The 26,851-nt window shown below is 42.2% G+C and overlaps 1 protein-coding gene across 2 annotated transcripts in view; it reads left to right on the plus strand.

The window, feature by feature from the left end:
- The first annotated feature begins 951 nt into the window (after nucleotides 1-951).
- Nucleotides 952-26,851, plus strand: part of LOC118770124 (SH3 and multiple ankyrin repeat domains protein 3-like) — a 289,110-nt gene continuing 263,210 nt past the window's right edge. For both annotated transcript variants that reach the window (XM_036517579.1, XM_036517580.1), the window contains exon 1: nucleotides 952-1,045. The gene's annotated coding sequence lies outside the window, so the exon portion shown is untranslated. The remainder of the gene's footprint in view (nucleotides 1,046-26,851) is intronic.

The raw sequence follows: 26,851 nt of genomic DNA on the forward strand, positions 1-26,851 counted from the left end.
TGATACTAGTAGTAACAAGACCTCTGACCTCTGTGTGCAATTTTATCCTGGATGTTTCACAGTGCTGAAGCATGCTGTGGTTACCATGTCTCTGATTAAGATTTGCTAAAACAATCCCAGCATAAGTAAAGGGTTTTGAGAAGTGTTCTCAGACCATGCAGGGTCACATGATATTTTTGCTATTTTTTGAACTTACCTTTTGGGGTATCACAGAGCTTTGTTCACGTTTCTCTCATGATAAGGATCAGGAAAGTCACATGGCTCATTTTGGATTTTGTGACATGTTGAGCTGGAGGGCCGATTTGCATACAACATAGCATGTGTGCTGTCTAATAAATGGAAGAAGAGTATGGAAAGATATACCGGAACACTCCTGGTACACTGCTCCTCCTACAAGTGCTTTTTCTTTTTTTTTTTTTTTTTGCAAAAACAGTGCAGCATCGTCTTTGCCCTGTGACTCAGACGCTATGCAGTGCTACAGGTTTGGATGCAGTGCATCTCAAAGCCGTGATGTACCAGCTACAGTGCAGGGAATTTGGATTGAGTTGAGCAGCAGATGAACAAACTGTGGTGTTGGAATGGTGAGGGGGGGGGGGGGGCGGATGGAGGGGGGGGTGCAGTGAAGTGGTGGGGGGGGGGGTGCAGAAAAAAGTGTGTGTGTGTGGGAAGGAGGAGTGTGGAGGGGGGGCTATCAGTGAGAAGAGTGGAGACCTGAACCCACGCCGTAGTGAGTGAGTGGGCGGGCCGAGCCAGAGAGGTGTTCCTGTCTCTCTGCTGCGCGGAGCCGAGTGCGTGGGTCGTGGAGGAGGACACCTCCAGCCTCGCAGCAGGAACACACACATACACACACGCACACGCACACGCGCACACACACACACAGACAGAGCCAGGCAGTATGCTGTTCCCTCCTGAGCAGTGTGGGCAGATCATTCCTCGCATAACAGGGTCTGCTGGCTTTGTGTGCATCACGGATCCAGCACAGTTACAGAGAGAGGGACCGGAACCATGGCCGTGGAATATTTACCTGCCAAATGAGGTTTTAGGGGTAAGTTTCATTCTTCTATGACTTTAGTGCTCCTGCTTCCATTAGAGAAGTTTATTGTTCTGTTAAGCAGTATGTGATAGGACTGTTGGTATATTATAGAGCAAACTTATCACTTTCAGGTCAGTGGGGCAAATGGCCAGTGGGGCAAACCTGAAGCTATTTCAATGAAATGGTACTTCCTCCAAAGTGGAATTTTTCCACAGAATCTTATCATTAGTATGGTTCGAATCCATTATCCAGTCTGATTTCATCGGGTGTGCTTTTTCCCTGTGATTCTCGATTGCGTTGAGAGCTCTGGGCTGATTGTGATGGATGTTTATTATGGAGAGTTCGGTTCAGAGATGCATGCTGGTCCAGTTGTGGACAGTGCAGATGTGTTTGTACAGGCAGTGGAGGTTGAGCCCGGTATGCCCACAGCCCTGCTGGGGGGCTCAGTTGGGCTGCATCCCCCGCCCTCCACCCTCCACCTTTACCTGTCGCTCCCTCTCGCCTCCCACCGATGTGAGTCGTGACGCTCCTGAAAGGAGCTCCACTGCTATGTGCCACCCACGTCTAAGCGCTGGCTCCAAGCGCCTGTCTGTCAGAGCCTCTCTCTGGTCCCCTCACTCCCCCCCTCCTCCTCCCCAGGCCTCCTGGGAGGGCGACAGGTGTCCCTGTGACTAACCTGACACGGAGCCAGCGGGTTTGTGACACTGGCCGCTGGGGGGGGGGGGGGGGAACTGTGCTCAGAAGTGGCTGAGTCCAGGAAAGGGCGGCTTCCTCGAGAGAGGAGCTGATACCGAACATGCGTTTCAACCACGCGTCCCCGCCCAGAGCCGGAGCTGGTGGGCGAACGGTGCGTGGGCATCTGTGCCAACATCCGGAACAGTCTAACGCTCGGACCTCAGTTTCTCTCACCTGCTCGCATTGTCGTGTTCAACCATTTCCGTGTGCCCTTGTCTGGGGTAACAGTGATTTTAATGTGTGGTGTGACCCCACCTTCTCCTCTGCACACCTGGAGAAGACGCAAAAGCCCAGGATGCCAGGTAATCATGCAACATTTAGCCACAGTGTGAGGTTTTAATCTTTTCCTTTCTGCCAATAGGCAAAGTCGCTGATAGCTTCTTTCCGAAGAGTAGGATGTTATGAGCAAGATTATTTACATGATTAATTGCAACCGGAGACCTGTCTCATTGCTACATGAATCCAAGGAGACTCTGTAGAATAACGGAGCTCCAAAAACATTCAAATTAATAAGGCAGATCTTTTTGAGGCCCTCTTCAGAGAAGTCATCCATAATGTGGAAAACCCTGCCCTTGGGTAGAGTATTAAATGGCTGCCCTCTCAGAGAACAGCTAGCCTGCCTGACAGCGATAACACCTGGGAGAGATAATGAGGAAAACACACAACAAGCAGCAAACTGAAGAACAGCGTGCAGCACTTAGAGATCTCTGAAAATTTCTTGCTCAAAGAAGGAAGGTCTTGCAAATGAAAGAAGCCAGGGTTTGTGTATCGGTGGTGAAACTACAGTGTCTAGATCCAGAAGTTCTCTCGTTGGGACATTTGACCACTCCTTGAATAAAAGGGTACGCTGGCTTGGGTGTTAAGTGAGGTCTCAGCACATGGGCCCCTCGTTAGCAAACACCTGATGGTGTTTGGCTCATTCGTCCCTGCAGCTGCTGTCACCTGAGCAAGGTCCAGAGCAGATGGCAAACGCCACGCTCACCAAGCCACGGAGTGTCAGAGACGTGCTAATGTTGAGGGTGAACATCGATGAACCCTGTAGGCTTTAGTTACCTGTCAGAGAGAGATATGCACCTGGCCAAGTGACTTCCCCTCAAAACTATGACTTCAGCTGAAACAATTAAGTGCTGAGGAAGAGAGAGAGGAAAAAAAAACACTGAAAGCCTCAAGGACTGGAACTGTCCATCATTGTTTTGCCGATAATCTCAACCCTCCGGTGATAGGGTAGGATTGCTGCGGATCATGAGGCCCCTGTTGGCCTTGTGTATCTCACTGAGACTGAGGCTGCATGGAAATAAGAGCACAGCTAAGGTTCACAGCTTTTTACATGTCGCACGCTCTTTAAGTTTCAGTTACCCAATTATAGATTAAAGTCTTTCAGGGCTACTAAGTTAATTGAAAAGGGCTTCCATTTAGCATTGATTTTCCTTGTCGTTAAACATTTTTCTTATTTTATCTTTTAATCTTAAAATCTTTTGTGTTTTCATATTAAAAAGAATTCCAGCCTAGGTTTGTAGTCATGTGGATCCAGAAACCAACAGAACAACAAAATCCTGGTTGCACTTCAGCCAGGTTTACTTGGAAGCATGTGCCAACAAATGAAATTTTAGTTTTAGAATTGACACACTCCCTGCCACCTGTCCCATACCTCAGTATATACCAGAGGCCTGCCTAAAAAGGTGTGTGTGCCTTGGGTAGATTCAGCTGCTTAAATGAAACTGGAGCTTTCAAACTGTGTTGCAACACTATTAGGACTAAGTGCTAAGAACAGCATTAAGCTTCTCCTGATTTCAAACACATGTAGTGTACATAATGCCTAATAACAGAACAGAGCATTCGTTGAACAAAGTGAACTGTACACTTGTAAATTATAACCTAGTTTAAGGCCCACACAGACTGTTCATTTAAATGTTTTTTTTAATTTACCTTGTAAATTAAAAATTTACATTTTTTAAATTTTTTAATTTACCTAAATGTTTTTGTTTTTACCTAAATGTTTTTGTTTAATTTTTAAATACCTTTTTTGCTGTAACTTCATTTTAAGAAAGAATCAGCACCATTTTTATAATCAAACAACTGCTGCTGTTCCAACAGCTGGTTGTATCAACAAGTCACTGCAATTGTTGTGTTGTAGGTATTTGATTTCTGTGGTACAGAATTCCCATGGCCCTTTAAAAGAGCTCCACAATGTGCAGCTGAAACTGTTGTTACCATAGCAATGAAATCAGAAATGGAGAGGCAAAATTGTGTCAGATTCAATCCTGTGCTAAATTTGTGTGAAGTAATTTTATGGGTGCTTAAATGAGGATTTTAGCACAATGTGTTAGCACTGGTCATACATGAATTGTTTTAAATGTTGTTTTACAGTTAGATATCTCATTCTATTGACAAAATGAAAAAAATATGTTCGATGAGTAAGACAACAGCTGTCATTACTGAATAGTCATTACCTTGTGGTGAAATGTTTTATCATTTCTATGTTGACATACTATATATTTTTTAAAAACAAGAAAAGTAATTATCAGGGCTAAATTTACAGTGTTATTTGAGTCTGCCAAAAGGGAGTTCACCCTCACCTTTATAGATGGTTGACTATAATCCTCAATGATGGGGCTCTGGGGATAACATTTTAAGTGCCTCAATTAAGGGAATGGGTTTAAGAGCAGAAGGAGATGCATGCCCTCCTGGTTTTCTGCTAAATTATTATTGCTATATTATTATAATAATATAGCTCCATATTTTAAGACATCTATAGAGAAGGCAGTGGCCGCATAAATTCTCAAAACATGTATTTGTATAAAATGCTCCTCTAATACACTGTCATGTGTCAGCCAGTAACGCTAACGGTCACGGTACATGGAGGTAGAATTGATCGGTGGACTTCCCAGGTTCCCAAAGCCTGCTGGCTTCCTCTCAGATGCTTTGCCGTGATGAGTACAGCAATTAAATTTCAGCACCAGGGACAGCAATCGAGGCTTGTTCTCCCTCACCACGATAACATTCGGGGAGCCGAAATCACGCATTTCATCCCCAATTGCTTTAAATGCATGTTCAGATTCCAGCTGGGTTTGTTGCCCAGTGGACAGGAGAGTGAATAAACCAGGAGCCAGCTGTTAAGTGGTAGTTACAGTGGAATTGCTTCAGCATTCCATCTGTTCCAGATCAGTTACATAATACAATGCATACAGCCCAATGTATGTTGCTCTGTGTCAACTTGATATTGTTACATTGCATTTCATTTTTCTGGGCAGATGCTCCAGGGTGATTTGCATAGCTTAGTACAAATATCCAGCCATGTAATGGATAGCATGCAAAAACTAAGGCCATTTGGGTTAGGTACTCTGCTGAGGGCTGCAAGAGCCATGCCCCACCACAGAGTCAAAGTGGCAAAATTTGGGTTTACAAGGCTTGTTTCATTTAGCTTAGTGTAAGGACAGTCAAATTTTTGTATTCAGACATTTATCTCTGACATTAACTTTGCAGGCATTAGAGGGGAGGGGAACAGAGCTGACAGTAGGGGCCTTTTTCTGCCAGTTCTTGCACATAACCAGTTATGACCTGGAAAAACCCAACAGTGACAATGGAATGTTTCCCAGCTGTTGTTTACAGCCACAGTTTACATGAAGTGTAACTTCACAAGGTCTTTGTAAAGCACGCGGAAGACCTTCATAAGTATGAGTGACACAACTTTATGAGAGCCCTCTGAAGTTACACTTTATGTAAAATGTGACCCTCTTGTCTTCCTCCTCGATTAAAAGAGACCCAGTATGCTTTTTCCATGTGTCATTGGTTTTCTCCCTATTGAAAGAAAAAATGTCTTTAGCTCAAGGGAAGAAAACCTAAAATCAAACAAACCATTAGCTCACAGCTCAGAATGTGCACACTCACCGCTGGTCTGTTTTGACACTTTGTAGTGAATAAATTGTACATATTATATATTCAGCACAGATTCCTCTGTTTCTCCGTGTGTCGTCTGCCTGCAGCGTGCAGTGGCGTTGAGTGATGTACAAGTCATCAAAAACAGCATTGTGCAGTAAGCTAGAATGAGGTCTGAATTAACAAGTCAGCTGCAGAAGATTTTCCATTTGCCTCCACCTTTAAATCTCAGAAAAACACAGGCAAAAAAGCAGAATAGGAATGGCATGAGGAAACTGTCTGAATATTATCACATAACCTACAGAACAAATACCACAATACACAACATCATAAAAAGAAAATACGTGCCATTTTTATTCCTCATGTCTGTCATTATAAAGCCCAGGGAGGCAAAGCCCCTGCAGAAACGAAGACTATGGTTTTTGGTTCTGTAATAAGGCCAAGAACAGAAATGGATAAGCGAAGGCCCATCTGTAGAGGAACTCTGTGGGGAAAGGCACTGTCCAGCAAGACAGCTGAGGAGATGCAATACTGGGGTTATTTAAGCTGCCCATTCCAACACTGCTATTCTACTGGTGCCACTAGTAGTGCCTGTGGTTGTCCAGCTCATTGAAGTAATTTGATGCTAAACGAATAGAAAGCCAATAAACAAACAAGCTACAAAGCCGCAAGGCTCAGTGTGTCTGGCCATCATCTACAGCTGGAAGCCAAGTATTTGTGGCGTGTCAGCAACTTGATACATAGGAATTTTTTCTGGAAACCAATTCACAACTGCACATCACGATGTTTATACTGTAGAAGTGGACTGATGCACAGCACAGAGCAAATTCCTTTAGGGTCTGTTGGTTTTCCCGAGTAAGCATTTTACTGTTGTTTTATATTGATTGCAGACTCAATACTTTGTACTGTAGAAGCTTTGCTCCCGCTGAATCCCTCAGAACTGTCTCGAGAGGCTCAGTCAATAGCACCTTTTTGTAAATGAGCGATTTCTGCTCTTTGTCATCATGAATATCAGCCTCAAAACAGTGCGACTTCCTAACACCCTGTTACATCATCAGCATCAAATTTCACACACCAAAGTTTGTTACATTTGCAATGGACACATGCACACACACACACACACACACGCACACACACACACACACACACACACACACACACACAAAATAGATAATTTCTTCTGAAGACAGAAATTTGGAAAATATGTAGTTTGTCATTAGCAGAGCAACAGCTCACTAGTAATGAAATGAAGACAGATAATGGATAATAGTAATGGATAACTCTAAAACAGTCAGTTTAGTCTTTCAGGTGTTTGTTCTTTCCAGTTTTTTCCATATTTATTTCAAGTAAATATACTGAATAATGTAAACTTGAAATAAAATCTGCTGTACAATAGCACTATTTTGTGAACTTAATCTGTTTAAATTTGCCGGACAAACTATTTGTATTTTAGAACCCCTTGTATAGTTTCTCTGCCTCTTTGAAGTTTGCTGACTGTCTGCTATGGGAGAGGGTGGGTCTCTAAAACCATCTTTATTTTAACCTTTCAGGTGTTTGCATTCATATGACACAGTTGTGAGTTCTCATATGAAAGTGGAGCATGAAAAGTGATTATTAACCAAACTCTGTATAATGCAAGCCCAGCTGTTCTTCCTAGCAGCAGTCTGTTGCATGTACTTTGGCTCTTGTCCAGGGTTTCAGGCAATGCTATTGATGGTCTTATGGTGTCAAGGACTCATTAATGCTTATTCATGCAAAGATGAAACTCTTTTTCTCAGCTTACTGGTCGCTTGGTTCAAAAGATTTCATAAGTATTTTACCAGCTTCCATATACTCAAGACAAAACTTCTTGACTGCCATCTACCTTTGGGATTGCTGTCTACTCTGGGGAAGAATACAATAAATAAGAGTGTACTTTTTGATCTCTGGTGTCACAACGTTTTTCCTGTGCTCCACAGAGGGATCTGAGAGCCAAGGTGGATCGGTACTTTCATCCTTGGTGTGGCTAGGTAAAGGCCATGGTATTGCATTATTGTGTTTTCTATGTTATGAAAAAAACTTTGTGCTGTCTGAAAAAGAGGGATATCCAGGGCCATACTGATGGATGGAGTACAGAACACAGTGTGTTGGGGTGTGTGTGTGTGTGTGTGTGTGGGCACAGCTGTGTGTGAAGTTATCATCTGACAAATTAATGATGCATAACTAACAACTCTATTAAGATTGCACTTAATTCTGTTAATTGTTGATTAAGAGTGCCACTTTATTTTAAATCAAAAAGCTCTGGCCTTGAGATACAGTGAATATGGGCTGTCAGTCTGTCCACCTAGAGGAGACTGTCTGTCTCTATGAGTCACACTCCAGCGGCAGTTTAACTCAGACGTATCCAATCACAGTGCAACAATGGGAATAGACATTCTGCGATTTGCAGCATAATTCTGTAACATATGACATGCTCCTACCTGACATGGATACATCAGGGATCACCTAAGTATTGAATTTTTCCATGTAGGCATTTTTCTATTTCAGCCTGTTTTCCCCTTATAAGAAACCTCATTAATTTTATCTGGTGTGAGGCAACTCATAATTTCATAAAATTGTGACTACATTCTGTTGTGATCCAAAGTCAATCCCTGTGTAATGGAGTAATTATTAATGCAATACATTAAGTCAAATGGGTTTAGAAGGTCTCTGTTGTGATAATGTATCTGACTTTCTGAGCTGTAATGACTTTCATTTCCTGATGCGATAAGCAGTGATGCGATATCTGTGATAAGCAGCTGTGCTCTATGGTTTCTGAGGCATTGAGAAACAGGGCAATTTTGGGCAATGGCATTAAATATCTATCTATATAGATATAAATTCTAATTTTATCTTGCTTTGCCTCAGTACGTGACTTCAGCATACTTTGACTCCTTTGCATGAATGCACTGGGTTGGGTACACCCAATATGTCTCATTTCAAATAAGCTCTGATTCATTGTTGCCTAGACTAAGGTTCTCTCAAACTCACTTCAAATCCAAGAGTTAATGCTTGGCCCCATTAACTCGATTAGCCGGCCACAGATGAGAAGAATACTGGAGAGATGCAAACGTAAGCATCGCTCAAGGAGTGTGATGGAGATTCATATTTGACACACACCTCCGGCTTCCTGTGCTCTGGACAAGTACAGCCCCTGTCCCAGACACTTCTGAGGAGAATGTGTGTGTATCTTCGAAGCTTTCAAAGTGAGGGATGATCAGGAACACCCCCTCTGGAACATCTGGCCTCACCACTGTTTTAATTGGATGGTGGTTGTCTGTCGTAAAGCTGTCTAACTGTGGGGGGGGAAAGGCACCCGTAAATAACGTGGGAGCACTGAGTTCCATCGCTCAGAATCACATAAACAAACAGTGATGCACTATACAGGGTGCTTTGCAGAGATCTCATTAAAAACCAATCACTGGATGTGGAATGAATGCAACTGATTGCTACAATATCAATTTGATGAGTGCTAACAGTACTGGGTGTAATCAAGTGGGTAATGCCCACCCTAATGCGGTTTGATGGAATGTGTCCCGATTACTTCTATTATAAATGGCCCCTTTGAGAACGTGTGTTATGTCTGTGACGGGGTGACCTTATCGTGCAATTGGAAAAAGTCAAACCAAGAGCAACTGAAATATTACCTTTCATCCTGTAAAATGCAATGCACTCCCAAAGGAAATATTTGTACTCTGGTACATATACCATTTGTGAAGCCAGCGTGTAGAAACCAGTCCAAAGCTCAATACTTTTGTGCAATGTTTTTCCTCCTTTTTTCCTGAAAACTGTGACATTCACAGCCTTCCAGGTTAGACTTGCTCAGATTAAAGCTAAGCTCAAGTCTGAGAGCACATGTGATGTCCTGATCAATGGAGAATTGCCCTGATACCACCTTGGAGATGAGACCTCATTTAATCTGCTGTTTGCTTATCTCTGTCGCTGTCTGACAAGCAGCAACCAGTCACAAAGCATGCTTAACCTTCAGCTCGGGAAATGGTGATTCTATTGACATTCATTCACCCGAAACCGAATGAATGACTTTGTTTTAGTTACAAGCCAGCCCATAATTACCCTGTTGCGAAAGGGGTGTAATGCTACATTTGCTGATAATCATCTCGGGCAAAGCCATAATAGCCACATTAGATGCATGGAGTCTGAATACCTTCTCTTTTTTAGGTTTATGAAGTTGACAGATATTTACCTTCAGTGAGCTGTGACCCGTCACCTGTCGCTTGGGTTAATTACATCAATCAGTGCTTCATTTTGGCTTTCCAGATCACTTTAAACCATCACAGTTTTAAACTGGGAATGACACTGAAATTGTCCCATTCAGGACAATAGTGAGTTGAATTGGGAAGAAGGAGTCTCTTTTAAGACCAGGGTAAAGCTGCTCAGTTTAAACCAAGTAGCTCACCCTCTCTTTGTGGTGAGCTATGAGTTCAGAGGTTGTTGAAAATAATGGCATTAAACATTAAACATTTTGCTTAAGCAATTAAATGTATAGCATCTGCTGTACATGTACGTTTTGGCCAGAACAGATAGATTAAGTCTGGGTGTAAATCAGATGTTTCCAATCATCTGAGTTTGAGTTAGATTGTGATATATCTACACTACTGACTGGCAAAGGAAAACTTCCATTCCCTGTGTGCTGTCCTTTTGTCTCAGTTGCCTTTGTTCTACTGAGAAAATGGCCTTATAAATAGATCCAGGGCAAGGAAAAGACAATCCGTTTTCCCAGTGGAATGAACAGTGTCTAGGCTGTCATTAAGAAATTGTCATCAATCCAGAAAAAAATCTCTTATTCTGATATTATCAGTTTTTTGTGACTGACTGATGAGCAATTTTACTCATAAGATCCTGACGGGATTATGGATAAAATATTCAAGAAGCCCTTCCATAAGTTTTCAATGTCAGGTATTATTCAACCTCATTATGAAATGAACTGTAGAGAACAGTCATATCTACTGTTTAAACTATATTGAATAGCAGTGGAAAATCGGTAGAGAATACAGTGATATGAATGACAGAGGGTAGAGGTGCTGCAATGGCAATTGATCAAACAGATATTGGGAGGAGACTAGTGGTCTACAGTTGACAATTTTAGAGGTGTTAACATTTTCATGCTCTTACACCATGGCGTGTTGAATAATTATAACTGGCCTAAGCACCTTCCAGTTAAGATATATGTACACAATTAAGTATTGCTATAAGGTCCATCTGTGTTTCCATTTCAGTGCAGTTAATATTTAATTTCATCCCAGCAGCACATTCTCATAATGTGAGCTCTGCGGCATGAGTTTTCCTGAATGAGTATTACCCATGTGAGTTGAGGATGACCATTACAGAAAATCTGTAATCCGCTATCTATTAAGAGACATGCATAATGGGAACGGAGCTAGTGTGGGGTTCTTGTAGAAAGTGTGTGTGTGTGTGTGTGTGTCTGATTAAGTAAGGATAATGCGAATGTATTTAACATTGGCTATTAAAAACATTAAAAAATCAACATAATGCATAATTTATAACAGTGCAGCTGGCTTAATTAAAGTTATCACACGCAGTCTGCACAATGTATACATGGAGGATGATATGGTACATTTATGTTATATGATCTCTAATCTAATTCCATTTTCACTGGTCCCTGTGACAATTACATATTACTTCTGCTCTCAATCATAGATTTAATGGATGCAAGGAGCTGAAGCAATTTAAGGGTTATTTTTGCAACCATTGCAGACCATGAAGGTTTCCACTGCGTTGTACTATCTGGAACAACTGACCCAGAAAGCGCAGATAGTCTAGCACAACCCTGATTTGGATTGTGATACACATGGTAATTGTAATCTTAATTGTTTACTTAACTTTGTAAAATAAAATGAACACCAATATACAGTGGAGCAAGTCTGATGTAAATTTGATGCAAATATCTGTGTGCAACAAAGATTAAGGTGCAGTATGAGGGCTTGCATTTTGGCTGTTTGAGGGCTGCTTGGGTCTTGCTCCACATTTGAAAATAAATAAAAAGGAATAAGCTGATCAGGGAAAGATTGCATCTGGATGGCTTTGTGTTAAAACTTTTTACTTTGACTTTGAAAAAATCTTTAATAAGCAGTTGGACAAAGGCCAGAATAATTTACTTTCAAGAAGACAATTCCATTAGATGCCACAAAACATCTATGTCAAGGGAGTTTCAAATGTTCTGCAATGTCTGAATTGTTATATTTATAGACTAGTTATGTGCCTAGATTTTTCACCCACAGATGGTTTAGAAATTATTTGACTATTGTCTCATTATTTGACTATGATTTGATTAGGTCATGGTGGGACTGGGGTCTAGGCCTGATGAGGAAAAGGCTTGGTTATCTGCAGTTAACACATTTCCCGCAAGACTTCCTGAATGGCATTAGCCAATCCAGTGCCTCACCCTGACAGGAAGTCATGGGCTTTTTTGTTTGTTGGATAAAATGCTCTGCAAATTGATTGATTGTTATTACATGTGGATAGGGTGTTGTAATGAGCTTAGTGAGAGGGTGAACCATCCATATATTTTCAAGATCAATGAAACGCAGAATTACTTTTAAAAAAGTCATATATGTGTATAATGATGGCCTAAATATCTGGCACCTGGAAAGATGTTGGAGTACTATTTTCAAAAGATTATGAGATGTCCTAGTACAAACTATGTTAGCTGTAGTTGTTTTTTGAACTGTTCTGCTTCATCACATTAATTTTGTTTGTTACTTGAAAACTGTGAATTGTGCCTTGGGTATTAAATATTAAATATTCACTAAATATTAAATATTTCTTATGTAATAAATAATGATGGTGGGAAAAATGTATTATACTGCATTTAACACAAAATGATACATTCTTGTATCTACTGTAGAGATAGTAATTTGGTTTTAGAAGTATGTTGATTTTGAGATGAATGATAAGTCATTTTTTGGTTGTCCTACTTGGTAAAAATGAGGAAAATTCTATTTATTTGGGAGTACAAAGCACACACATATGTACTTTCTTCCTCTTATAGATTAGACAAGGCCCTTGATTGCTCTACATTGAGATGTCACATAATTAGTGAATGCATAAGTGCACTCTTCTCTGTCCGATGTTCACGAAGTGAATTATTCACGGGCTCTTAGAAGGAAATGTTGAGTTCCAGCTGCAACAGAGCACCTTGGTTGCGCCAGAGAAGAAAGGTTTTGGCTCAGTCTTTGAACAGGCGCACACAAACACAGTAACCTCTTCCTGGATCTGCCTGGAAGACCAAGTGACAGCATTTCCTGTGACTGTTTCCTGTCTCCTCAGGCGCTTTGTGGTTATTCATATGCAACTGGTGTTTGCGGCCAGCCCCGAGCAGGATTCCCAGTTTCCTGGACCCTTTCAACTTTGAAATGTCTAAGGACTGAGGGGGGAAAAAAAGTCTTTACCTACCAAGCAGCCAGACAATCAGTGCGGGAATGTACTTTCTTGTAAAACTGGTGAACCAGCAGAAACCTGTCATTTAAACCTCCTGGATATTTTTTTTCATAGGATATACACTTCATATCAAAGGTAAAGAGATTGCCACTCTGTAATTGTCTCAGTCATTTAGCTGTTCCGACTTTTATTGTTCCATGAGAGAGAATAGCTGATTAACCATTTTGTATGCTGTTTGCAGTTGTTTTTTGGGTGTACTTAAGTAAAGGATTTTTGAAGTTTCAGTTGGTCAACTGTAAGCAAAGTCTGGCTTTTCTGAAATTCTCTGAAACTATACCTTGGAGGAAATATGACTAGTACTTTGACTTGTTGCAAGCTCTGTCTGCTTTGATTGCCTGTCAGTAAATGAGTCAAATTCGTCTTGATTTAGTGCTGCTAACAAGGAAACTGTCCGATAGTGAGTGATAGCATTACAATGAATGAGATGTGATCAGTTTGGGTTTGACTTGAGGCAAAGAGATGTCCTAATGGAACACCTTACAGTTATATATAGTAAGGGATCATATTAACATGGGTGCTTGAGAAAATGAAAAGCTCTTAAAAATAGAACATTTAATTACATCCCTTGGTCCCTAAATGGCAACCAAGACCAAACTTTGAGGTGAAATCCACTACTCTGGTGGACAATAGAGTTGAGTTAATAGGAGAACTAAGCTGCCATAAATGCAATTCTCAAAATATTAAGGGATTCCTCAGCTTCAACAACATCAAATGGTAGAATAAGGACTGGTAATGAACCTTATATACCTGATATACCTGATATGAACCTTATTCTCAGGTTCATATCAGGACTTAAGAAGCAGACAGCTTCAGTCTGGAGATAAATAAGCCAATTTGTCATTGCTAGGGCCTCTGTTTATTCATGAGTGATGTGCACTGTTATCTGTCAAAGGCAGACTCTAAATCTGCACTTACATTATGTTTAGAGTTAGAGTATTCTTGTTTTACTGTTTAGTCTTTATGTCTTGACTTTATCACTGGAGGAGAATGACTATTTGTCACGAGGAGGTCAAGGAAAAGGATGAGACAAGATAACAAACGGAGTCCCGTCAGCAAATTTCAGGGCTCATCATACCCCTCTTTTGATATCTCCTTTTTGTGAATGGTGCTTAATCTTGATTCATACACTTTTCAGAAGGTGCCCCGTGTTTATTCAATTATAGTTTTTATCTAGGGGAAAGTGCTGCAGTGCATTCAATCTGCGACTGGGTTTTGAAAAACACGCTTATGATTTGAACAGTGGGAATACATTTGCAATGAATGCATAATAGGGGTTGTTTTACATTAAACTGTTGAATTTCATCAATTACGCTGTGTTCTGCACCAAACCATGGATGTGAGTTGTTTTTGTGTTCCTTAATTTAATTATTTTATTTGCTTAGTCGATGCCTTCATGCGGAGTGGCTTACATAGCTTGCATTTTGCACATAATCCTTTTATACACCTGGATTTTTAATTAAGCTCATCAGGTGAAGTTCCTTGCTTGAGGGATCAGCAAAATAGTCACCCAGTACAGTAAACGGCAGTCTGTGGCGGCAGTGTAGCATAGTGGTTAAGGAGCAGGACTTATAACCAAAAGGTTGCCGGTTCAATCCCCGCTGGGACACTGCTGCTGTGCCCTTGGGCAAGATACTTAACCCGCAGTTGCCTCAGTAAATATCCAGCTGTATAAATGGATAACATTGTAAAGAACTGTAACCTATGTCGCTTTGGATAAAAGCGTCTGCCAAATGAAGACATGTAAATGTAAGCCTGCATTTATAAGCCCAGTGTCATATTGCTTTATACTCCAAATGCTGGAGTGTTGAGAGTTTGTTGGTACTAACGGTTATGTTCCCTTTTAGAATCTATACTTAATTATTTAGTGGCCCAAGGCTGAGCCACCGTCCATCCAAATGGCAGAGTGAGACACCTAGTGGTATGCCCCATTTCGGAATGTACCGTCTCTGGCTCTCCCCTAAGTCTCACTACCTGCAATCATAGAACACTGCATGAGTTTTGGATAAAAAGGGAAGGTGATACAGATCAGAGGCTAACTGGCCTCTTGAATCACAGATTGGCTTTGAAAGAGTGGGTTAGGATCAACACAGCAAAGAAATATCATTATGAAACAAACATCAAAAATATTTGTGTGGAGTATAGAGTAGAATGATGATGTCATTGCATTGTGTCAACAAAATTACAGGGATGAGAACATAATGCTTACTTTAAAGGACCTCATCAGGAAGTTGATGGTAAACAGCATTTAGTTTAAGTGCTCCAACTTAAGTGCTCATGTAATTGTGTGTCTTTCAGACTCTTACATTCACCACCACACTCTTTTTTGAAATTACAATGTTCAAATAAGCTACAGAAAAGGGGCAGTTCAATCTTCTTGGCTATATTTTAGCCGATACTTTGAAGGTTGTACGCGTGGTCCCAGTCAGTCACGATCAGTCTGTGTGCAGAATTGAAATGTCACGTCTCATCCGATGCACTGCGTTTCTCTAACTTCCCCTTGGAAGTAAGTATTACGATGATGAATGAACCCAGAGTATGGCTATAACTCACAAAATTCACTGCAAGAGCAACATGTAGTCTTCAACTTGTTTGTCATAACATCCATTCTGGTTGCAGTCATGTTTTTGCATTTGTGGGCTACACAATAAATAGCCTGCACAATAAACAAGGCGGAGTAGGGGCAACTTGCAAGGGTGTTGTTCAATAGCTGACAAGTCATCCTTTCATGAACACCCAATAAAGGTTGTATGTTGCTCTCAGGTGGATTTCAGAACCCAATCTCGAGCAAGCCATTCATTTTTGACACTGAATAATTCATGGGTCAGGAGAATTTGGCTGACTTGATTTTGGCAGGTTGCCCTCTCCGTCCTTGTTGGGGTTTATTAAATGTGGCCCTAAGGCTCACTCTCCAGTGCTTGCAGAGCACCTTAGCCCAGCTGCACCACCGCGTGACCTTCCTAATGGGAATTAAGTGGCCGTGTTGAAAAAAAAAAAAAAAAAAAAACCCAGTTGTTGCAGGAAGATGTCTGCCCTGTGTATCGGGCGGGAAACAGGACGTGCCATTGGGAGAGGTGACTCATTTTCCATGAGCTGCAAATTCCCTGTTGCCCACAGTTAACTTTTAGCGACAGTCCTGCTAAGTCATGCATCTAAGCACTGGTTGACCATTAGCAGCATCCCAAAATGATGCAACTGAGTGTACTTAAGATTCAGCTCTGGGTTGTACTAGAGTACTGAAAAGTAGAATTATGGAGTAATGGTGTTAGACAATGCCTGAGAGTCAGATAATGACCGATTTTGAACAGTAAAGGTGACAAATGTATCACAAAATGTGTTTTGTACTTTAGGCGTATGTTTTAGCTGTCATTTGAGTGATAAGTTAAATAAATGTCAGTTGATTGGATCTGTGTTTATGCTTTACAAACCTTTCAAGAAAGAATGAACTGAGCGCTACCATCATTTGAACAATTGCAGTTCTCAGCCTATCAGTTACTGAACCAGCTTTTTACTGTAACGTGTTCTTGCTGGGGACGTGCCCCTTTGAGTGAAATGATGTATTGCCTGATGGATTGGTACTGAGAACTGTTTTAGGCCACAGGAGTCAATTCTTGAAAGGCAGAAAGCTCTGACTGCAAGTCGGCACTGAGAAATGCCACAGTGCCAAAATTAGAGTGTGTCAGTGTTATGTTTCTGAATGTACGTCCTCAGTGTGGTATCACACACAAAACACTGAAGAGCGTGTTCAGGTCCATATCTAATCAAAATGTCTTTGATTGGATATGTAGTAACAAATTAAACAAATGACTTATTTCTTTATTTATTTTGCTCTCTTGCATGTAAGAGTAAATGATTTCATGAATTTCCAATTTCCTGAAATAGAAAATGTTACCACTTGCATCAAGTAATAGTATAACACTTGTACTTTTACTGGATTCTAACTAGATTCAATCCAACTGATATAGGTTTTGTCCTCGCTGCTAAGGAAGGATATTTTTAATCTTCTCCTAGTAGGAGAGAAATTAGAGAAATGTATTGAAATTATAGAAATAAAAATGTGTTCAAGAAACACAGACTGTTCAACTCTTTAATTCATTACTCGATGTTTAGAAAAAAGCCTGTCACAGGTAGCTTTAATCTGGCCCTTTCAAAGATGCTTTAAAGTGTCATCCATGAGTGAACTGTAGCCTGTTGTGTCTGTTGTCAATGTGCCATTGACACAGTGTTGCACTTCCTTTTGATTTCATTCTTTAGTGTCCTTATTTCTGGCAATGCGCCTACTGTATTAGAATTGTACTTGCAGCCCCTGCATCAAAACTGCTTTCATCACGCAGGTTTAAAACGAACTGGTGCCTAGCTGGGAGTGCTGACCACATACGGCCCCGCTCTGGAATGCACTGTTAGTTACCCATTAATGCGTTAATGAAATTGTGGTGCGCGGTAAAAAAGAAAAGGAATGTACTGACTTTCGCAGAAGAGTGATTACACGCTTTCGGAAAAACAATCGCCTGTCTGATTGCCTTCTTAAGAGAGGGCTGATTGGGGGGCCTGCGGGGCTGGGGAACACAATTATTGAGTAATGGATGAGATTCGTGCGAGTCTCCGCAGACGAGGGATGGGAGATGCATCCAAATCTGCGAGCGGCTCTCGCGTCGTCTTTATTTAGCTGCCAGTTGAACTGGCAGCCCTGTTTCCATAGACAACAGTTTCAGACATGGGGAGAGAGAGAGAGAGAGACTTAATAATATCAATGTATTATTCAATTCTGGATTACAAACACCACTGATTATATTACAAAACAGTATTTCTTTAAGTGATCTGAAGCACATGGACTGTGTTTTGCCTTATGAAAAAGGAGAGACTGAATACATTAAGCATTGACACCAGTTGACATGAGGAGGAACCTATTTACTGATTTGCTTCGGTAGGATTGGCCTTTCATGCAGACTTCACCTCTGTTTCTTGTGACTCTGGTCAAGAAGGAGGACCTCTGTCCTACACACGCTTTATTCAGATGTAGGCCTTCACTTTGCAAACATTGGCCTTCCTGGCAGGAACACCTACCGGATAGCTGCTCAATTTCCTGTTCTTCTCGGGCCGTGATGGAACGATGGCGGGGTCCGCGACTTGACGGTTGTCGTGCTGATGGCTTTCGCTGCCAGGAGGGAGAGGTGATAACCTCTGGGTGTTTGTCTCCCCTGAGCAGAATTGGGCAAGCTCATCAGAAGCCCACTTCCCCTTCGTCTCTGTGTGTTCAGCGGCATGACACGGAGACAGAGGGATTAATTAGAGGTGGTTAGTGAAACGGGGCTGGTTGTGCCTGTGAATAAACAAGATGGTACTTCACTGGAATATCTAAGATTTGACCTAGGTGGGGGGGTGGGGGGGGTGGGGGAGAAGAGTTATTGGAAAAGAGTGCCTCTATGTTGAGTTTTTAAGTGGCTCTGTAATATCCACGAGGGTCTTTCTCGCTCTAATGCCATGTTCTCCTTCTGGAGAGTGCTCCACTCGACATTTTTCCTGCAATTTAATTCCTGTTTTTTTTCTGATCCTTGTTAGCTGAGTGACAGCTATTCTTCCTTGGGGCCACAACATCAAAAGTTAACACAAAAGAAATATGGGTAGTTACTATATATTAATATTTAAGAAAGGAGATGGTGAAAATAAAAAGGAGACAAATATAACAGATCGAAAACTATTAACCCAGATAATCATCACAATGTAGTGATGAGAGCCTGCCAGTAGTTGAAGATAGAAATCTTCCCACCTAGAGAAACGTAAGTGGTGCAAGTTCATTTACAATGACGAGTACTGAGAGACATATTTCTTAACAAAAGTTAGAAAGTTATTGGAATTCACACAATGAGGCAAAATGTCAGGGTTACATGCAGAGACATTTATATAGTATTTATTAACAATTCCTGTATATTGGTACCTTTTGGTTTTGTGTGTTTTGCAGTTGGCTGGATTTAGAAATGGGAACCCTGAGCATTCAAGTAAAACAGTTTTAATGCATCCTCTCTGTTGGAGGGATTCGTTTCAGCAACCCTCCCCAGCTTGGCTGCCATGCTGACAATGGAGTCAGTGCAACTCTGATTAAATGCCTAAAGGCAAAATAAGTAAGTAAAATACATTTAATATGCATAAATAAATAAAACTGGGCCCCTTGTGGGTGGCAGCACATTCCCGACTATGAAGATGAGGTGGGTTAATAAAAGGTCTGGGAAACTAGTTGCTAGCAAGCTATCTTCAACATTAAGCTGCAGATGGCTGTATGCTTGTTGTGAATAAGCTAACATGCCTGGCTTGCCCATTACTAAAACTTCTAGCTAGTTTGGTTGGCTAGTTATTTCTAGCTAGCTAACTGTTTGTCAGCTGTAGCTAATTTTGTAGGAGCTATTTTCTATTTAATATAGCTAATATAGCTAACTATAGTGTACATAACCTGTTATCATAACAGAGTGTGGCGTTACATGCCATTGAATTTGCTTCCTGCCTGAGCAAATCTATACACAATTCCTGTTGTCCAATAGACCATTCAGAGACTAACGTGATGACTTATCGATCCCTTGTAAGTATGACCAAACAAAGGTTTTTTTCTGTATGGGAAACATGGGTAACGTTACCTTAGTTACACACTCTCCTCTGATTGGTCCAGACATCCCATGTGACCAGGGTCACTTCAGCTGAACTTTGACCAATGTAAATGTCAAGGCACAGCAGAGGGCAGTGTCTGAGGTTTATTGATGCTTCAGCTGCATTGTGATGGCAGTCCTGTCATAATTAACCTTAAAAGTCCAGCAGTAGTTGAAGGCAGTTACATTTTATTCAGAAAAGCGTGTCCCAGAACAAATCTGAAGTAAATGTCAGAGCGGATGCACAAGTTTGCTCATATTGGCTCTCCTTAATCCCCTATTATCTTTGTTCCTGATTACAAATATCACCGTGTAGTCAAGGGTGGCAAATTTATCTCTTTAATTCAATCAGTCTTAGCTTCAGGAAACCCTCTGCGTGTTTTGCGGTGCTGGTAATCCAGCAGAATTCCATAATAATTGCCTCATGGAGCGATTGTTCCAGTTCAGCAAAGAAGGGCACATCCCTCTGCTGCTTATTTTGACAAATATTTCACAGGCATTAGTTTATTTAGCTAGGGATCGCTCCAGGTATACATTCTTAAGCACTGTTAAAATGCCTAAAAGCTCTGTGTAAGACAGTAGTTTTGTGGTATGGAGATAGATTTACAGTATGTGTGATTCCTTTTTTTTTTCAAAAGCAAAAATGTAAAAACAAGAGGCCTTGGACGTGTTATGCGGTCAAAGCAGGGTGCCACGTCACCATAGCAACCGCTTGGAACAGCGATAAAGAGCTGGTGTAGATGCAGCCCATGCCTGGAAGCCCTGTAAAGGCAGCTCCACAATAGGGTAACCTTGGGGGAACCGCTTGCCTGTTGTGTGACGGCCTCCAGAAGCGGACTTCTCTTAAGCAGACAAGCAGCCTATACAGTGACATTTTGTGACATACTTGTGAAAGTGTAGCAATGGGGGCGCTCACCAAGAAATATTGCTGCTCTTTGTCTAACAGCAAAAGAACACTGTACATCTTTTGCCCCTGTGTTTGGATTTAAATTATGGTGTGTGATTTGTCTGTTTATTACAGATCCAAAAATGAGTCAAACTGTCTTGCGATTAAAACCAAATCAATTACATGTGTAAAAACTGCAATAGTTTTAGCTGCATAGTATGTAACGATCTTATTTTAAGTTGAAACGAATCCCTGTTTCTGAAACATCAGGCAGTTCATCACGGTGAGCGCAGGGATGCTGTAGGATGGAAGCGTGGAGTAACAAGCCCTTGGACAGTGGAGACACGAGATTATCTGTCTCTTTGACAGCCTCTTGTGGGATTTTTCAAAGCGCGGCCGCTCGCTTTGTAGTGCTGAGCCAACACAGCTCAGAGTGTTATCAGAGATTACATCAGATCAAACTGTGGCGCACTCCCATCAGTCAAACCGCTGCTCGACCGCTCACAGCGGAACCTGCCGGTGTCCACAAACACAGCTCGGCCTGTATGTGTCAGGGATAACACTAGTGTTAATTAATCTCACGCACATTTTCTGTATTGATTTGGTTGTATTGACGAGCTGGCTGATTGTTTACTGCTGAATTTGCACAATTTGGCCTGGGCTGAACAATGTTTCCTGGGTTTGGTTATTAGTTTTCCCTGATAAGCAGGAACAACATTGTTTTCTCCTGTACAAAGAGCACTTTCCTCTGATGGGTCTAAATCACCCATGTGACATGGCCAATCGTAGACCAAGATTGCATTGTATATGAAGAGAACAAGTGACACAAGAAGAAAACAACACAAGCTCAAGCACAAAATGTAGCCTTCTCCCTCTCTTTGGTTCTTTGCCAGCACTGGAATCAAGGCAGCACAGTGATTGGGGTAGTGCTCTATACAGCCTCTCATAGGGCCAGTATTGACTGACAAACAGCAGACATTGTTTTTTTTTTTCCTTCTCCTTAACACAATGTCTGTTCCTATTACCTCTGACCTGGCTGGCCATCATAAATGATGGATGACATCATAACGTGAAACCATCTCTCAAAGCTTTTGTGGAAGCGGTGAGCAGACACTAGACTGGCTACCCTACAGTCTTCCTGTGCCAAATGGTGCCAAGTTGTTGCAACGAGCCACATCCATCGCCTCTCAGTTCATCAGGGTTTCAGAGATGTACTTTATGCAGACCCTGTACTCTTGGCATTGGACTTTGTGTACTTATGGGAAACCAAGAACTGCTCCTTTAACAGCTCTGAACGGTTTACCTAGCAGTTGTCATTAGCGGTGAATGTCGTGGCATGGGGTGGAAGTGTGGCACAGGGGATAGGGAAGCTGGCTTGCAGCCAGAAGATACAGGTCCTGGGTGGGACCCTGCTGTTCTAGGATATCCAGGATATCCTGCCGTATAAATGGATAACAATATTTAAAAATATAAGCAATGGTACCATTCTATATCATCAGAGGGCATCAAGCGATATCATTTTTGCAAGCACATATCAGTTTATTTACTGTGATGCGAATCAGTCGTTTTAGTCAATTTCAGAGGTTGTGACTGCTAGTTCAGTGCCAAAAAAACTACCTTTTCAATAAACTCAAACATTGTCTGAGTCCTGTGCTAGTCCTAGGCAGGCAGTCCTGAGCAATGCACAGAGATAGCATGTTATAATCTCTGGATTAGAGGGAGAAGAGAAGAAATTAGAAATGGATGCCTTTGAAGAACATTTTGAACTTTTTGGGGGATAAGTAGTCCATACAGATACAGATACATCCACTCCTTCTTCCACTGATATACTCTGGTTCCCCAGGACCAGGACATCCCTCTGGACTGGAATGACATCTGAATTATTCTTCTTCCTCTTCTTTCATTAGAACAAAAAGCTAATTCAAAGTTCTGTAAACCCTCAGAGGTAAGTGTTCACTTGGACACACAGACACGCACACACATTCACGTGCACACACACACACACACACACACACACACACATACACGTTTGGGGCATCTACCCAAAGCGCTTTCCTTAGATTTCGTGTTTGGGTTCCTGCCTTTTTAATGTACCTTTTAATGCGCTGATGCAGTTTCATCAGCTCTGCCTTTCGCCCTCTAATTTGCAGTCGCCCACCGCAGGCGTTTACGTTAGTGTGATTTTCCAGGGCATTATTGGCTGATGGCAGCTCTCAGAGCACCGTGCATTCAGGGTAAATGGATTTCCTACCGTCTGACCGATAAGATGGAGCGGCGCTCTCCGTGAGGATGGTAAACTGTTTGCCATATAAATAGTGACAGGGGAACGGAATAGGCTCCAATTGCCCGCTCCATCTGCGGTTGACATTGCCACGTGTCAGCATGCCCGCACTCCGCTTTCAAATGCAAGTGCAAATCCTTGTCAGAGATGTAGGTCACCAAATGTATTTGGGACCAGTTCTGTAGCCTGTTTTTTGTAGCAGTGCACAGAGATGTACCGAAATACTGAGGGTAGATTTTAGGTGTGCGAAGAAGTCTTGACTTCTCTTTGGAAAATAGCTGGCTTGTTTTGGCTAGATCCATTTCCGTCTGATGCAGCGATTACAGAACTGCTGATATTTGCAGTGCATTTCCAGTGATGTGCTGGCAGAGAATGCTAATTGTAAGGTAACATTACTTCACTTTAGTTTTACCATCATACTAATTGGATTTCTTTGAATATACACATCCTGGGACCATGCTGGGTGTGGCTTGCAAGGAACAGTGACTGGAGAGTCTGCCAAAAAAAAATCTGCCCTCATATGATTTTTATCCTTTACATGATTGCAAGATGGGTAATGAAATATGGACTCACCTGAAAGAAGTCCAGGTTTTTATTTGATCGCCTCCATTCAGCGCTGGATGAAACCAGGAATGCTACACAGGGCATCAAATGTTGATTTAGATGAAAATGGATACACAGGAAAGCTGATTTTCTTTTAAATATTGTCACTGTTAACTATTGGAGATGCTTAAATGTACAAAATTGCCCCGGTTTTGCTCTGTATATGCTTCTGATGTTGTTGACTCCTTATATGGCTTTTCGCTTGTTGTTGTACTCTGCCTCACTAGTAAGTCACCTTGGCTAAAAGCATCTGCCGAATGATTAAATGTAAATGTATAGATCATATGTGTCTCATGACCAAGTAGTCAAGCATATGCAATATTATGCCTTGCTTAACTTTTTTCATATTTTCACCTTTTAAGGTCTGTGCACAATACCTCATTGAAAATTGAAAATTGAAACTGCACTTTAGGATGGCTGAGGTCTCAGATGAGTTGTTTCAGATAGTTCTTTAGTTCGGGTGCCTTTGTCCCAGACAAAATATGATGATTTTTCACATACTGTGTTATCCAGTCATACAGCTGCATATTTTCATTTGAGGCAATTCAGTATATGTACCTCAGGGGCGCAATAGCAAGGTGAACCTGCAACCTTCCGGTTTCATGTACACTGCTACCTGGTATTTAAGGAAGGAGAACAGCGGGCCCATCCTGCTTTCTGAAACGGCCAACAGACAGATGTAGCACATCTTTCCCGGTCCTGAAAGTAGGTCATCGCTTTCCTCATGGCAGCTGCAGATGTCTGCTGTAAATCTGTGTCTGACTCTCACCTGGACCCTAGAGCCCTGCTCCTGTTAGTCTGTGAGCAAAGTGAGCCCCCTCTATCCACCCAGCTAGTGAATTACAGTAGTGCGGCGTGAGGTGCAGGCCAGCCGATGTGTGCTCTGTTGTGAGCAGGGAACTCAGCTGGGAGCTCCTGGCAGCTGCTTAGACCTGCTCCATCTGATGGGGGCTAAATGGAACAAAAAGGTAAACTGCTGCTGGGACAAAAGCGTGGATTTACTCGAACTGCAAGGCCAGTGTGTCTGTGCTGTGGGCGTTTGTGTAGGTGGGCGCGGGTGGGTGGGAATGCTTGGGTGTAGGAGTGAATTCGTGAAGGGGTGTGTGTGTGACAGTATCTGTGCGTCTCTGTTTGGGAGAAAAGGTGAGTGGCTTTGATGTGTGTTTGGGAGAGAATATGCATATGAGTGAGAACCTGTGTGTGTGAGAGAGGAAGAGAGTATAAGTGATTGTGTGTGATGTGTGTGTGTGTGTATATGTCTGTGTGTGATGAATAGAAATTGTGAGTGAGAATGCATTTGCATGTGAGAAAAAGAGAGAGAGAGAGAGAGAGAGAGAGAGAGAGAGAATATATCTGTGTGTGTGTGTGTGTGTGAGAGAGAGAGAGCGTGAGAGAGAGACAGAGAGAGAGACAGAGGGAAAGAGAAAATTAGGTAGTATATCCCTTCCTGGCCCAGGGTTCTGTCTGTATAACTGAATAACTGAATCCTTATGATTTGGGTCATTAAACACTAGACAACCATTATTACACTGCTTAATGTGCCCCACTGATTCGGTGTTGAAGAATAACTCGTCTGTGAAATGCCTGATCGATAACTAACATAAGCTAGGCTTTGTTCACAAGGATTCTTCTCTTCCCATCTTTTGACTACAGGCCAGCCTGCTACAGTCTTCAGTTGTGGTGCCTCGTAATGACAACGGGGTGCAGTTCCCCTAGTAACCATAGCAGAGAGCTCTTTTATTGCAAGCTGTACGTAGGTCTCACAGTGAGAGCAGGTCAAAGGTGGAGGGAGAAATCAAATGCACAAAGAAACCCTACTGATCTTTGCTCTTGTCTATCACCCTGCTCCAAGACTGCAGTTCTACACATTCGAATGAATCTGTGACACAACCAGAGCTCTCATCTCAACATGGCACCATCTCGCTTGTCTCCCATAGCCACCAGTACCCCACCTGTGGGAATCTTTACCAGGCCAAAAATGCGCCTCCATATGAGCCTTGAGCTGCAATGTCTTTGAGGCAGCTTGGAGAGGTGCAAAACTGCTAGAGGATGAAGTGCAGAATCTCTCTGAGAAGTTTTTAAGGTCTGTTTAATCTCTTTTTGTGGCCAACGGCACAAATAAAATATCAAATAGAGAAACAACACTACAGCCGACAGTTTTAATCAAAAGAAAAGAAAGAAGATGGATGCTGTGAAATAGGGAGAAGCGGAGACGGAGAAAAAAGCCTTGCATTAGCATGTGTGCATGCGCCAGTTTTTTGGCAAGTCTGAGAGGGTGGTGCTGAAATGACGATCGCGTTGTGCAGAGTGACCCTAAAAACAACCCCTGCCCCGACCTGGGGGAGAGGGGACAGCACTCGCCACTGTCTGTGTGCCCGCTGGGGACGATGGTGTGCATGGTGGGGGCAGGATTCCTGAGACGATGGGCCTTCCCTTTGTAACCACCGGAAACGCATCCTAGCTGTACCAAGGTGTTTCCTGTCTGGCTCTGACAGGGTGGTGTTTCCTTGTATTTTTCTTCCGCAGTCTGCTGGAGCCACATGCGGCTCACAGCGCTTGCCTTACAGTAAACAGGTTACAGAGCTCTAGAACATTGAGTGCGTTGGCCTGGCCTGGAAGTTTATGCATGATTTGTAATAAATCGGTTATATAAATATCATCACTCATGTTGACTTGTTGTGACAGCGGTGCTCAAAATGCAAAGATATTCGAGCCGAAACTGATAACCAAGCCAACGTCCTTGATTGAGGGGGAACCAGAAAGCAATAAACATTTCTTTTCCTCTGGAGAATGGGACACGCATTAATGGTCTGTTGGCAACAAGTTAGACACCATGATCTGCTGGGGTAGGGATGGGTATGTCAACAGGGTCCCCTTGCCTCACACTTTTTGGGGTGCCTGCAAGTCACTCAATAGAGAGGCACCCATCCTCCATTTGGTGTCTGCTCTCCTGGTGCACCGTGGGGCTTTCAGTGCAAAAGATAGCCATCAGCTGCATGCGAGTGAATCAGAGGAAGCACTCGATGTGCTTTCTTGCAACTTTGTGAGTAAAATGGGTGCTGTTGAGAAGGCAAAGCTAATATGTACAACTGCCGATTCCAAAGTCATGGTGCATCCTTACAAATTGGGGGGGAAAGGAAAAAAAGGCCTTACTGCATTGCAATGATCCAGAAACTCATACTGTCGAAAATGCAGCGAACCCACTAAGCCCCTGCAGTTTGTGGTGTGTACAGCAAGCCTGGCAGAACACTGCCCATTTTCTTTCTCCTACAGGCAGGGACCAGGACACACTCTTCCATCTCTCTGCA

Source organism: Megalops cyprinoides, chromosome 23 (assembly GCF_013368585.1).
Source record: "Megalops cyprinoides isolate fMegCyp1 chromosome 23, fMegCyp1.pri, whole genome shotgun sequence".
In the NCBI taxonomy this organism is placed as follows: Eukaryota; Metazoa; Chordata; class Actinopteri; order Elopiformes; family Megalopidae; genus Megalops; species Megalops cyprinoides.